Source organism: Alexandromys fortis, unplaced genomic scaffold (genome assembly GCF_014885135.2).
Source record: "Alexandromys fortis isolate MF-2015 unplaced genomic scaffold, M_Fortis_MF-2015_v1.1 scaffold_147, whole genome shotgun sequence".
NCBI classification, from domain to species: domain Eukaryota; kingdom Metazoa; phylum Chordata; class Mammalia; order Rodentia; family Cricetidae; genus Alexandromys; species Alexandromys fortis.
Window position 1 is genome coordinate 1,605,158 of NW_026068029.1, and position 15,452 is coordinate 1,620,609.

The following is a 15,452-nucleotide window of genomic DNA, read 5'->3' on the forward strand; positions in this document are numbered from 1 at the left end:
GAGGGAATATGGAGGAATCAGGAGGTGAACAGAATTGGGGTGCATGATGTGAAACCCCCAAAGATTCAATAATGAATTTTTAAAAAAAAATCCTGTCTCAAAAAAGAAAAAAAACGAAGTTCATTAATTCTGTGTAAAAGAACCTAAAGGAAATGAGTATCTGAAGTTGAAAGGGGGGAAGGAGGCATTTTAGACTGAAAAGAACACATGACCTATGTGACAATGATGTAGCCTAACATGACAGTGGACAGCAGCTGGTGATTTATGTATTCATTAAAGGTATTTAAGCAGATTGAAACAACAGGCACTATGGTATACATCACAAGCATTAAGAATAGCATACTGAGTAATTTCGTTCTCAGTAGTAAAATGATTAAAAGAAGGCATCATTGGTGGGTAAGTAAAATAAGAACATGATTTCAATAGTTGAAAAACCTGTTGCTTGGGGAACAATCAGAGGTACTCCCTTTCAATATCCTATAACACCATCAGGAAAACCATTCAACTATTCACATCCCCCAAATATGCCAATGGGACATTATATGGTCTCAGTTCACATTATCTCAAACCGCTCTGTATTTTCAGTCCCCAAAGGACTCCATGAATGCTTAGGAACAGGAGTTGATCTCTAAAAATACCAATAGTGTCTCATTAGAAATGGACCCCACATAAGTCCTTGAGTGCCCAAGAATGAGTAGTAGCTAGGATGAATTATCATCATCATCATTTGAGGTTCTGGGGTACTGAACTGTTTCATGCATGCTAGGCAACCACTCTACAACTGAACAATATCCCCAAACCCATAATGGATTTAAAATATAATTCAAAAATAAAGATTTAGCTGGGCAGTGACACATGCCTTTAATCCCAGTACTCAGAAGGCAGAGGCAGGAGGATCTCTGATTTCGAAGCCAGCCTGGTCTACAGAGTAAATTCCAGGACAGCCAGAGCTACACAGAGAAACCTCATCTTGAACCCCCCCCCCCAAAAAAAAAAGGAATTAAGATTTATCTGGGGTGGGGAATTTAAAACAGTGTAGAACATAGGCATAACATGCATAAGGTTTAATTCTCACAACCACCACCAAAAAAAAAATGTGGTAGAATGTTTGCCTAGCATGCATTGAGCCCTGGGTTTGCTCCCCAGCACATGAACCAGGTGTGGTGGCATATGTCTATGATCACATAACCTGGCATGTGGAGGCAGGAGGATTAGAAGTTCAAAGTCACCACTCCCTACCTAGAGAGTATGAGGCCAGTCAGGACAGCATGACACCATGAGATGGTGCCTCAAAAAAAAAAAAAAAAAAAAAAAAAAAAAAGGCTGGTGTGGGGATTAAATACATTGACTCATCACCCATCATTAGCCTCAAAAGTATAAAGGTTAATATCACCTGTAACTGCAGCATACACTGAACATTCTAATTTTAGCACACCAACTTTGAAGCACTTAGTTATTTAATTCACATGTCTATTACTTTTCATTGTAAATGAATAAACATATTTTTGGTAACCTTATATTTATTTTATTTTTATAATTAGCATACAAAGTAATGGGTTTCATTATGGTATTTTCATACAGTTTAAGAGGATGGTGGGATAAAAATATTTTATTTGGGGAGTGGTTCAAAATTAGGGGCTCATACTGCCCTTGCAAAGGACTGGAGTTCAGCTTCAGTGGTATACAATTGTCTTTAACTCCCAACTCCAGGAGATCTGACACCCTCTTCTGGTCTCACTTGTGCATAAATCCCTACATATATACATGCTTTCCAGTCCCACCCATTTTTCTGGAAATGTTATTTCATTTTTTTCTTTACAGCTAAATAAAATGCTACTGTGTATATACACCACATTTTCTTTACTCGCCCACGGATTATGGTCTTATTTTGTTCGTTTTTTTTTTTTTTTTTTTTTGGTTTTTCTTTTTTGGTTTTTCGAGACAGGGTCTCTCTGTGGCTTTGAAGCCTGTCCTGGAACTGCCTCCCAAGTGCTGGGAGTCCACCATCGCCCAGCTATTTTGTTCATTTTAAAGATAAGATCTCTGGGTACATACCTTTAATCCCAGGAGGCAAAGGCAGGTGGATCTCTGTGAGTTCAAGGCCAGTCTGGTCTACAGTTAGTTCCAGGCCCACTAGGGCTGTTATCCAGAGAAACCCTGTTTCTGAAAACAAAAATGAAAAAGACAGTCTCTTTTTGTTGTTTCTTCTTTGCTTTTTTTGTTTGTTAGAGACAGGCTTCTCTATGTAATGGCCCGGTCTACCCCGGAGCTCACTTTGTAGACCACACTGACCTCAGAGATCCACCTGCCTCTGCTTCCCAAGGTGTGCTTGGTCACCACCCAACAAGACTGTCCTTGAACTACTGACCTCTTGCCTTTACCTCCTAAAGGTTAGGATTACAGGTAGGCACCCAAGCCTAGCTCCATTCTTCTGTTAATGATCATCTAAACTGATTCCACATTCTCCTAGCTATTGTGAATAGAGCAGCAACTAAAAATTCTATTAACCTTAAGCATACCAGACAAGCACTCTACCCACTAAGCTATATTCTCAGCCTTAAAACTAATTTATCAGTAGCATTCATTAAATGGATCTACAATAAGTATAATTGAGAATCCCCCCTCAGAAAGCCATGTGTAGTGCCCTCCCTGTAACCCCAACACTGTGGGGACTGACGCAGTAGTTACTATCACCAATTTGAGGACATCCTAGGCTACATAGTGAGTTAAAGGAGAATTTGAGCTATATAGAAAGAAAGAGGAAAGGGAAGGGGACAGGGAAAGGAGAAACAGAAATGGAAAATCCTTCCTTGTGGGGAAGAAGAGTATCAAGTTTTTTCTCACATGTAGAACCTAAATTCAAAAATACCTATGTAAAAGACATGAAAACAGAGGGGGAATATTTTTTCTTTCTTTTCTTTTTTTCGAGACAGGGATTCTCTGTAGCTTTGGAGCCTGTCCTGGAACTAGCTCTTATAGACCAGGTTGGCCTCGAACTCACAGAGATCCACCTGTCTCTGCCTCCCGAGTGCTGGGATTAAAGGCGTTTGCCATCACCAACCGGTTTAGAGTAGGAATATTTTGATGAAAAAAAGGTGACCAGTAAGGTGGAAGGGGGACAAGGTAGGGCAATGGAGAACATGAGCAAACTACAATGGTTTATATACATGAAAATGTCACAATGGAACCCACTACTAAAAAATACAAGTTAAAAAATTAAAAAATGGGGGCTGGAGAGATGGTTCCGAGGTTAAGGGCATTGCCTGCTCTTCCAAAGGTCCTGAGTTCAATTCCCAGCAACCACATGGTGGCTCACAACCATCTGTAATGAGGTCTGATGCCCTCTGGCTTGCAGGCATACACACAGACAGAACATTGTATACATAATAAATAAATAAATAAATATTTAAAAAATTAAAAATAGAACTGGGAAGAGGTTTAGTCAGTAAAGTACCTGCCATGCAAGCATGAGAACTTAAGCTCAACCCCAGAACCCACTAAGAAAAAAGTCCAATGGTGGAATGTGCTTGTAAGTCTAACATTGGGAAGGCAGAAAGAGGTGGGTCCTTGGGAATCCCTAGCCAGCTAGCCAAAACTGTGAGTTCCAGGTCAGAGACTTAGTTTCAAAATAAGATGCAAAGTGCCTGAGGAATGAGACCTAAGTTGGGCCTGTGGACTCCACAAGCACACCCCACATCCACATAATGTGTGTATACACACACACAAAGAAAAAAAACAAGCTAGGTGCTGGTGGCGGCGCATGCCTTTAATCCCAGCACTGGAGAAGAGGGGTGCAGAGGCAGGCGGATCTCTGTGAGTTCGAGGCCGGCCTGGTCTACAGAGTGAGTTCTAGGCCAGCCAGGAAACTCTGTCTTAATCCAAAAACAGGAAGGAAAGAAGGAAGAAAGGAAGGGAGGCAGGGAGGGAGGCAAACTTTAGTTATCACTGTTGGTGATAGGGAACAGGAACATGAATTCAGGCCCAACAATGGGTTATATTGCATTGTCCACACACATCTCCATCCCTACAACTATGAAATAAAGTAAAAAAAAATCTATTTTCTTTCACATAGCTATTAAGAATGACCATTTTAAATGTTCACTGTAGGCTATATATTTAAAATCTGGAATTATCTTGGAAATTCTTCTTTGTTGTTTTTTGCTGTTCTTGTATAGCCTTGACTGTCCTTGAACTCACACTATAGACCAGGCTGACCTCAAATTCAGAGATCCACCTGCCTCTGCCTCCTTGAATGCTGGGATTAAAGGCATGCACCACCACCACCTGGCTCATTTTAGAAATGCTAAAATAAAGTACTGTCTAAACTGTAACAGAGAAATAGGGGAAAGGAAGAACTGTCCTCTTAAATTCCTTCAAGTAAAAATCCCAGGTAAACTGGATATCCAACCATACATCCCATTCTCTACTACAAGAAACATCTAAATAAGCCGGGCAGTGGCTGCGCGCGCCTTTAATCCCAGCACTCTTGAGGCAGAGGCAGACAGATCTCTGTGAGTTTGAGGCCAGCCTGGTCTACAGAGTGAGTTCCAGTACAGGCCCCAAAGCTACAGAGAAACCCTGTCTCGAAAATCCAAAACAAGAAAAGAAACATCTAAATAACTTATTATTTCAACCCCCCCAAATAAAAATACAAACTCAAAACAACATCCCCTTTCTAATGTTTTATTGTATGAGGTCCCCTTTGCCAGAGAGAGCTGGCTCTGCTGTGTGGATTCTGGTCAGATATTGCCCGAGTCTCTCAAGAAAAAGAATGAAAATGTAAGTATTTGTTTAAAGGATACTTATTAATCACTATCCTATAATGTTTTAATAAGTTGCTCATTTAATAAAAAGCACGATAACAAACGAGAATTAATTTTACCCTTCCTTTCCCTTCTATAAACGATGCAACCGAAAGTCCAATAAAATAATCCCCTCTATCCCAACAAAAAGCGTGTTTCAAGTGACTAAGGGAACATCTGCAGTCTGGGTGTGGTGACTTGGATGATCTCTGAAGTCCAGACCCAAAGAAACCACACAGCAAGACCCAGTCTCAAAACGAAGACGCAAACACCCCCAATACCACTTCATTTGATGTCTTTCCTCTGCCCCCTCCACCTCATATAAAATACTTATATCTCCACGATGTGATAATGCCCAAATCATACCAAGATTTGTGTGAGTTTTTTGCTTTTGCAATAAAGGATAAAAAAGAAAATCAGTTCGCATTAACTTAAAAAAAAACATGTCGCCAGGAAAATCAGAACGAGATCCTTTTCCTTGCTGCGTATACCTCCGCACCACCTGCAAGCACACAGAAGGTTAGCGCGAGAACCAGGAGACGGGAGATCTGCCTATCACGTTCTTCTGAAATGTCCTCATGATGTCCCCCTCGGGCACACGGGACGAGGACCCGCATCCCCCCCACCCCCACCCCCGCCCCCGCCCCCAGACGCCACAGCTCTCAGCTGCAGTCTCGTGGGCTTGGATACTCATCACCAGGCTGCCACGAAAGGAGGGGCCGCGGCGGGCCAGACGCCCCAGTAGCGAAGCCACTATCTCAGCGATTTCGGGACAGGGGCCGCGGCGGGGGGTGGGGGGGTCGTCTTCGCGGTGGCCGCGGCCTACTCTCTACATGAACCGCCGCTGCCCTGGTACGACACGACAGTTTTCCCAACCCTGAGAAAGGTAGGGGGTGGGGACCCGCAAAGCTGGGCCACCTTCCTGGTCGGTGCGCTTTAGCCAGGATGGAGCGTGCGAGCTAAACAGCGTGCGAGCCAGCCAAGCCCTCCTCCCCCAACACCTCAGCGGGGGTCCCCCGCGCCCGCACGGCTGGCAGTCCAGAAACCCCCTCGGCCGCCGAGGACACCTCAGGAACAACTGTGAAAAAAGATACTTGCTCCGCGTTCTGCCTTCCCCTCCGCAAGCTCGCCCACTCACCCACGCCAAGCCCGAGGGGACCTCGCCACCTGCTGATGGAGGGACGCGGCCTGAGGTCCCCGCGTAAGGTTGACCTAGGCCTCAGGAAAAGGGCGTCCGGGCAAGGGTGTCACTGTGGCCCGCCCCGCCCCCCGGGGGTCCTCAGCCCGGCCTGGCCGGGCGCCCCCCGCCCCCCCCCCGTCCTTACCTGGCTGCCGAGGGGTGGGATGTGCGGCTCTCCCGGCGCTCGCTTCCGTGGACTTGGCGGGCTGCAGCGAGGTGCCCTTCAGCACCCCTTCCGAGGGGGCTCCGGCTCCGTTCCCACCGCTGCGCTCCATCGGGCTGCGCGAGCTGTACAGACGCACTGTCTGGCCCGCCGCGCTGCACCGACTCCGCGCGTGTCCGCTTGCGCACGCGCCCTCCCTCCCACCTTGCGCGCTGTCCTCGCACTGCCTGGGCTCGCTGCGCCGGACCCTCGCGCACCCGCACCCGCGTGTGCGTCACCCCTCAGCTCACGCGCACGCGCGGAGGCACGGCACGCGCGAAGCGCTCATGGCTTCTCAACCGCCGAGCGACGACTCTCTCGGTGGTGTGAAATGCGCCGCTGTTCTCACACGAAATGTGCAGGACATGCACGTGCACTGTTCACTGTGATGTTCACCCAAATTGTGTGAGCACAAGTTCTTACTGCTTAGCGTAGATGATGCATGTGCGTGCGCGCGCACACACCCATACCCACATACTCCAAACCCAGCACATTTCTTCTTAGAGTTCACATGTATCTTGCACATGCAGAGAGCACACTCGAACTAAACAAGTTTCCACACACCAGCGCACAAATACACTTAAAGCTAATCAGACCTGTCTCGAAAGAACCAAAATAACAACAACAACAAAACCAAAAAAAAACCCAGAGTTTTAGTCAAAGATGACCTTAAACTTCTCATCTTTCCGGGCGTGTGAAAAGTAGACTCACTTTTCCTTTACACATTCTGCAAGATGGTTAGCTGGCAAAGATTTCCTCTCTTCCTGTGGGTTTTCTCTGATAATTGTTGCCTTTGCTCTACGGAGCTTTGTGATTCAGTCCAGCCCGTTTGTCAATTTTTGTGTTAGTTTTTTTGTTTTGTTTTGTTTTTGACTCGGGGTCTTTGTAGGACTGCCCTAGACGGCACGATTTTTCCCAGGCTAAATTGGGAATCCTCCTGATTTTGCCTTTGAAATTCTGGGTTGACACTTGTGAGCTGCCATGTTTGCTTTGTGTTCATTCTTGCTGCTAAATGCCTTGCCTCGGGAGCAGAGGGACAAAGAAGGCTGTGGCGTATTATTTAGCCAGCACATCTTTTTCTCTAGCCAGACACATTTCTTAGGGTTTCAACAACATAACTGAAGGGGCTGGAGGCATAGCTCTGTTGGAGACTGCTTACCTAGCATGTGTGATGTGTCTAGGGCCCAGCTTGGATTTCTAAGATGCTAACAACAAAGCAGCCATGGTGGCCAGATGCGGTGGTTTGTGACTTAATCCCAGCAGTAAGGATGCAGAGGCAGTGGATTTCTGTGAGTTCAAGGTCAGCCTGCTCTATATAGTGAATTCCAGGCCAGCCATGGATACATATTGAGAACCTACCCCTTGTAAGGGTCCAGGGATTCCTGAAGGAAGACCCCAGACTCAAACAGCATGCAAGCACAGAAAGCATTTACTCTGCAGAAATAGCCAGCGTGCAGGGTTCAATCATCCACACAAAATGGCGGGGACCCTCCAAGGGCACACAGGCTGTTTTAAAGGGAGCTTGCGGAATTCTTTTTTTTTTTTCTTTTTTCAAAAAAGGGTTTCTCTGTAGCTTTGTAGCCTGTCCTGGAACTAGCTCTTGTAGACCGGGCTAGCCTCGAAGTCACAGAGATCCACCTGCCTCTGCCTCCCAAGTACTGGGAGTAAAGGTGTGCGCCACCACTACACAGCTCAACAGTCATTAATATTTTTTTCTTATTTTTTTCATTAATATTTTTTAACCGTGGCTCACATCTATAATCCCAACACGTGGGAACCTAAGGCAGAAGGACTATTAAGTGTGAGAGGTTAGTCTAGGTAGGCTAGTAGAGAATTTGAGGCCATTTCGGGCTAAATAGAAGGGTAATAGGAAGGGAGAGGGAGAACGGAAGGAAGGAGAAGGAGAGATGAATATACCAACCCGTCTTTGCATGGGCTGCCTAAGCATCCAGGTGCTTAGGGAGGCCTAACCTGCTAAGTGATTACCCTTCTACAAGTAGCTCAGGCTACACCCTTTTCTGTTGGAAGATGGCCAGTCTTGAGATTTTAATTCTCAAACTAGTAGAGAAAGTAACACTTGATTAAGAAAGAAACTAAGGGCCAGCACTGGGGAGGCAGAGGTATGGTGGCCCATGTGTAATCACAGTGCTTTGGAGGCGAGACAGGAAGCCCATAGGGCAGGCTGACTAGCTAGTTAGAGCCATCCAGGAGCATGCCTGATGTCAACTTCTCCCATGTATTCCCTCACACGTACACACCCGTATAAATGTAAGCATGGATATATGCACATGCACACCGTACCCATGTAAAAATTAAAAAAAAAAAGAATGAAGCTTGTGCTAGCTAGTTTTATGTCAATGACACAAACTGGAGTCACTGGAGAGGAGGGAGCCAGCCCCAATTGAGAAGAAATCTCCGTAAGGTCAGGCTGTAGGAAAGCCAGTAGGGCATTTTCTTAATTAGGGATTGATGGGGGAGAGCCCTGCTCCTTGTGGATCAGACTACCCCTGGGCTTGTGGTTATGGGTTCTATAAGAAAGCAGGTTGAGGAAGCCAATAACTGTGGTCTCGACATCAGCTCCTGCCTCCCGGTTTCTGCCCTGTTTGAGTTCCTGCCCTCACTTCTTTTGATGATGGACTGTGGTATATACATGTAAACCTAACAAACCATTTTATCCTCAACTTGCTTTTGGTCTTGGTGTTCCATTATAGCAATAGTAACCCTAACTAAGAAAAAGCTGAACCCAAGGCTACCACTACAGTTCTGAAAAGCCAAATAATGATGATGATGATGATGATGATGATAATTTTAAAGAAAAAAAAACAACAACAAAAAGAAGTTGAACCCTGTAGAAAGTGGCATTTGGTTATGGGGAGATGGAAGAAAGAAAAGAACAGAAGGCAAACTAAAGCTTGCACACAGACCCTTTGTGGCACAAATGCTTCTGTGATAAATGTGTTCTTGACAGCCCAGGGTATGGCTGGAGGAGGACCCGGTATCAAGAGGAAGCCAGAAGGGGAGTTAAGATAGTGACAAAGAGCAGGAAATTCAGCAAGCCAAGGCCATCGCCTGGAGCTGTGCTGGAAACTGTTTCTAAGCTAGCAAGAAGAAGCCAAAGTTGTTAGCACTTTGGCCTCTTAGGAATCTTGTTGGAAATTTGACCACTCTTCAGATCCAGGGCTTGCCACTGGTCTGGGCACGATTCCTCTCTACTTTTATACTATTTTTCATCTTGCTTACTTATTTAGAAAGTTTCGTATTTATTTATCTCATGTGTGTGAGTGTTTTTCCTGGAGGCATGCGTGTGTTCATACAGGTTAGAAGAGGGCACTGGCTCCCCTAGAACTGACACTATGGATAATTCTGAGCCACCATGTGGGTGCTGGGAATCAAAGCCAGGTCCTCTACCAGAGCAACATCTCATCAGCCCACTGTTTTAAAAGTTTAGAATTTATTTTATTAAAATATGACATCATTTCCCCTCCCTGCTCCATCTTCCAATACTTTCCATGCCCATCCCACCCACCACTCTGTTCTCAAATTCAAACAATTCATGGTCTCTTTTTCTGTAAGAATTATTGTAATATATATATATATATTTGTAAGTAATATGAAAAACAGAGTGTGTTTTTGTTGTTGTGGTGGTTGTTTTTGTTTTTATTCGAGACAGAGTTTCCTGGTGTAATAGCCCTGGCTGTCCTGGAACTCACTCTGTAGACCAGGCTGGCCTCGAACTCACAGAGATCCGCCTGTCCTTGCTTCCATCTTTTCCTAATCTATATAGCAAGAGTCTAACAATATTTTACTGAATCACTTGCCTTTTTATCTGTATCTCATTGTGGTATTTATTTTTATTAGACCATAACTGAAGAACTTGAGAGATGGAAGCAGGAGGTTCAGGAGTTCCAGGTCATCCCTTTTAGGCTACACAGCAAGTTTAGTGTTAGCCTGGGCTAGATGAGACTCTGTCTTAAAACAACAACAGTGAAACCCAATTAAAAAAAAACAAACAACAACAAAAACCCAAGCACTTCCACATATATTTTCTAAGACTAGATTGTATTTATGCATTTAGGAATATATATGTAACAACATCAAAGAAAAAGAGGTCGTGAATTTTTATTTATTTATTTTTTTTCATATGTTTTTTTTGTTTGTTTGTTTTTCGAGACAGGGTTTCTCTGTAGCTTTGGAGCCTGTCCTGGAACTAGCTCTTGTAGACCAGGCTTGTCTCCAACTCACAGAGATCCGCCTGCCTCATGCGCCACCACCGCCCGGCAAGAGGTCATGAATTTAAAGAAAGCAATTAGGGGGATATATGGGGAGGTTTGGAGGGAGAAAGGGGAAGGGGAAAATGATGTCATTGTATTCTCAAAAAATAAAAACCTACTTTCTAAAAAAAAGAAACAAAAATTTACTGTCTAGCCCCACTGTATTCATACTTTCCTTTTCCTTTGTGTTTACAGATTTTATCTTCACTTTATTTTTTAATTGATATTTATTGAGCACTACATTTTTCTTTGCTCCCCTCCCTGCCTTTCCCTTCCCCCTTCAACCCTCCCCCAAGGTCCCCATGCTCCTAATTTACTCAGAAGATCTTGTCTATTTCTACTTCTCATGTAGATTAGATCCATGCAAGTCTCTCTTGAGTCCTCATTGTTGTCTTAAGTTCTCTGAGATTGTGGTTTGTAGGATGGCTTTCTTTGTTTTATGTTTAAAAACCACCTATGAGTGAGTACATGTGATAATTGTCTTCCTGTGCCTGGGTTACCTCACTCAAAATAATGTTTTCTAGCTCCACCCATTTTCCTGCAAAATTCAAGTTGTCATTATTTTTGTGTGCGGTGTAGTACTCCATTGTGTAAATGTACCACATTTTCCTTATCCATTCTTCAGTAGAGGGGCATTTAGGTTGTTTCCAGGTTCTGGCTATGACAAACAAAGCTGCTATGAACATAGTTGAGCACATGTCCTTGTGGCACGATTGAGCATCCTTTGGATATATACCCAAAAGTGGTATTGCTTGGTCTTGGGGAAGGTTGTTTCCTAATTTTCTGAGAAATCGCCACACTGACATCTAGAGAGGTTGTACCAGCTTGCATTACCACCAGCAATGCAGAAGTGTTCCCTTTTCCCCACAACCTCTCCAGCATAAGTTGTCATCAGTGTTTTTGATCTTGGCCATTCTTACAGGTGTAAGATGGAATCTCAGAGTTGTTTTGATTTGCATTTCTCTGATGACTAAGGATGTTAAACATTTCCTTAAGTGTCTTTCAGCCATTTTAGATTCCTCTGTTGAGAGTTCTCTGTATTCCATTTTTTTTATTGGATTATGTGATCTTTTGGTGTCCAATTTCTTGAGTTCTTTGTATATTTTGGAGATCAGACCTCTGTCTGATGTGGGGTTTGTGAATATCTTTTCCCATTCTGTAGGCTGTCATTTGTCTCGGTTACTGTGTTCTTGGCTTTACAGAAGCTTTTCAGTTTCAGGAGGTCCCATTTATTAATTGTTTCTCTCAGTGTCTGTGCTGCTGGGGTTATATTTAGAAAGTGGTTCCCTGTGCCAATGCGTTCAAGTGCACTTCCCACTTTCTCTTTTATAAGGTTCAGTGTGACTGCTTTTATGTTGAGGTCTTTGATCCATTTGGACTTGAGTTCTGTGCATGGTGATAGATATGGGTTTATTTTCATTTTTCTACGTTGGTATCCAGTTATGCCAGCACCACTTGTTAAATATGCTTTCTTTTTTCTATTTGATTTTTTCCTTCTTTATCAAATATCAGGTGTTCGAAGATGTGTGGATTGATATCTGGGTCTTCTATTCGGTTCCATTGGTCCTCCTGTCTGTTCTTACGCCAGTTCCAGGCTATTTTCAGTACTGTAGCTCTGTAGTAGAGTTTGAAGTCAGGGATTGTGATGCCTCCAGAAGTTCTTTTATTGCCCAGGATTATTTTGGCTATCCTGAGTTTTTTGCTTTTCCCAGTCAGTGTTCTTAACTGCTGAGTCGTCTTTCCAGACCTTAGTCACATTTAACCTGTGTTGTCTTTGGGGTCTTCATGGACAGAAGGGAGTAGTCCTAACATGTCGTTGATCTGATCTGCAAACTGGAGTGCCAGCTCCTACCAGTCTCATAAAAAGCTTTGGGTTTTGTCAATGGTGGTAGATACTTTTATGATTTTAAAAATGCTTGTGTGTCCCAGGCGGCAGCTGGTGGTGGCCAGCAGGCAGAGACAGCTCACGGTGGGGCCTGGGAAAGCAGGGCGGGCTGGTCGCTCCACGTGGTGACTAGCAGGCAGTGAGCTCGCAGAGCAGCTGCGAGCCATCCCCAGCAGATCCGGTGGTGAGTTCCCATCGGCCAGCAGACACGTGGGTAGGGACCTGTGACAGACACATAGTATGAATCAGAACTGAACCTTTATTACTTAGAGGAGGGGGGGGAGGGAGAGAAAGAGAGAGAGGGAGACAGAGAGATGCGTGTGCGCATGCCAAGAGGGGACAGCCAGAGAGAGATTCAAGATGGTGGGGCCAGGGTTAGAGGTCGCTGGGAGTGGGCATGGCTTGTACCTTAAAGGGACCAGAGACCAAAAGAATAACAGATACAAGTTTTCAAACTGTAAATTCACTTGAAAATGCAAATTAAGCCAGATATAGTGGTGCATGCTTGCCTGTAAGCCCAGGTGTTGGAAGGCAGGAATAGGAGGACCGAGACTTCAGTGCCACTTGGTAGTACAGAGAGCTAGAGGCCCACCTGTCTGTCCACCTGTACTGCATGAGAACTTGTCAAACACACACACACACACACTCGCACACACACAAACTCGTAAGTGTATTATTGGCAATAAACACTGTTAATTTTTCTTTTGAAATTAATTATTGAGCTGGGCATAGTGGTATACGCTTTTAATCCCATCACTCAGGAGGCAGAGGTAGGAGGATCTCAATGACTTTGAGACCAGCCTGGTCTACATAGAAAGTTCCAGGACAGCGAGGGCTACATGGAGAGATCCTGTCTCTAAATATTGAATTAAGTTATTATTGTATGTGTGCGTGTGTGTATGATGTATTTTGGCAAGTGTGTGTTACAGCGCATGTGTGCAGGCCAAAGTAAAACTTTGTAGAGTTAGTCTTCTCTTTCCTTCTTTATGTGGGTTCTGGGAATTGAACTCAGGTCATCAGGCTTGAACTTTGCTCAGTGAGTCATCTCACCAGCCTGTTAACTTTTCCTGACATGAGATGCTCTTTTCTATCACTGTTGAATTGATTATGATTGTTTTATGCATTAATTCAATAATGAACCCAATGCATTGACAATCTTCATTTTTATTTACTTTTAGTTATTGCATGCATATGGATGTTCTGTCTGCATGTATATCTGTGCATCACAGGCATGGCTGGTGGCCCTGCGGGCCAGAAGATGATGCCAGATACCCTAGGATTGGAGTCCCAGGCAACTGTGAGCCACCATCTGCTTACTGGGACTCAAACTCAGGTCCTCTCGAAGAGCAGCCAGTGTTCTTAACTGCAGAATCATATCTCCAGTCCCACATTTTTTTTTTTGAGCAGAGTTTCTCTATGTAGCTAGCCTTCACTGTCCTAGAACTCACTTTCTAGACCAGACTAGCCTTGAACAGATTTGCCTGCCTCTGCCTCCTGCGAGTGCTGGGCTTTAGAGGCCTGTGCCACCATGCCCAACCACATTGACAGACTCTTCATGCAAAGTGGGAACAATACAATTGGAGATGACCTTGTTTCTGATTTTTGCGAATCCACTTGGCTTAGCAGAAGACTCTCAGATCTCTTTTGTATTCAATGTGTTGCAATATGGTGTTTTGATTACATAATCTATGCTTTGAGGGACACAGCAAAGAAAGGTTTTGTTTCATTTCTCTCTATCTTTTAGATGGGGGTGGTGAATTTTGTCCTGGTCTTGAGGCTCCTGAGCTCAAGTGACCTTCTGCATCATTCTCCTGGGTATCTGACTATGATTCATGCCACGGCACCTGGTGAAAACGCAGAAGATTGTGTTTCTCTTCCATATTACAACAAATATTGATAGATGATTTCTCTATATCCCAGGCAGACCTTGAACTTGGAATCCTGCCTTTGCTTCCCAACTTATTAGAATTACAGGCCTATATACCACCCAGTCCAGAGAAGCAATAATATTTTTTTTAATTCTGAAACAGGGTCTCACTATGTAGCCCTAGCTGTCCTGGAACTCACTATATAAACTACACTGGCCTTGAACTCACACCTGCCTCTGTCTCTATAGTTCCAACATCTAAGGTTTGCACCACCATGCTCAAAGTAATAATTTTTTTTTTCGAGACAGGGTTTCTCTGTGGCTATGGAGCCTGTCCTGGAACTAGCCCTGTAGACCAGGCTGGTCTCGAACTCACAGAGATCCGCCTACCTCTGCCTCCCGAGTGCTGGGATTAAAGGCGTGCGCCACCATCGCCCGGCAAAGTAATAATTTGTTAAGTTACATATCCTCTGGACTGTAGTACATAATTAGAAAGTTTTCATAATTTTATACTAGAATCCATTGGTCTGGGCTTGGGTTAGAGCTCAGTGGAAGGGCACTAGCTTAGCACATACAGGTCCTTTAATTCTATCTTCAGTGTCTGAAAAAAGTTTATTATTCTGTCTTGAACTTTGGATGTAATTCTAACATCATGAATATGGAAAATTTGGAAAACATTGGTGGAAAGATCTATGAAAATCTTCCATTTAAAGTTTGTGTGTGTGTGTGTCTGGGTGTACGTCACATGTGTGAGTGCTATTGGAGGCCAGAAGAAGGTATCAGATCCCTTGGAGCTGGTGTTCTAGGCAGTTGTGAGCTGCTGGGAACTGAACTCGGGTGCTCTAGAAGAGCAGCAAGTGCTGCTATTCATTCAGCTTTCTTTCTAGCCTCTCATCCTACAATTTTAAATGTTGTATTTATTAATCATCAATATTGCAACCTCTTTATTAAAACTAATTTTTCTTGAAAAGCTCATTGTTTCATAGACAGCAAATACTCTTTTCTTTGATGTAATAGATTTATTTCATGCACTTTTATAACACTGCTGAACAGGAATTCAAGGGTTTTTTTTTCCCTAGGAATCAAATATCACATTATGCCAGGCAGCGTTAGCACATGCCTTTAATCCCAGCACTTGGGAGACAGAGGCTGGCGGATGTCTGTGAGTTTAAGGCCAGTCTGGTCTACAGAGCAAGTTCCAGGACAGACTCCAAAACTCCATGGAGAAACCCTGTCTCAAAAAAG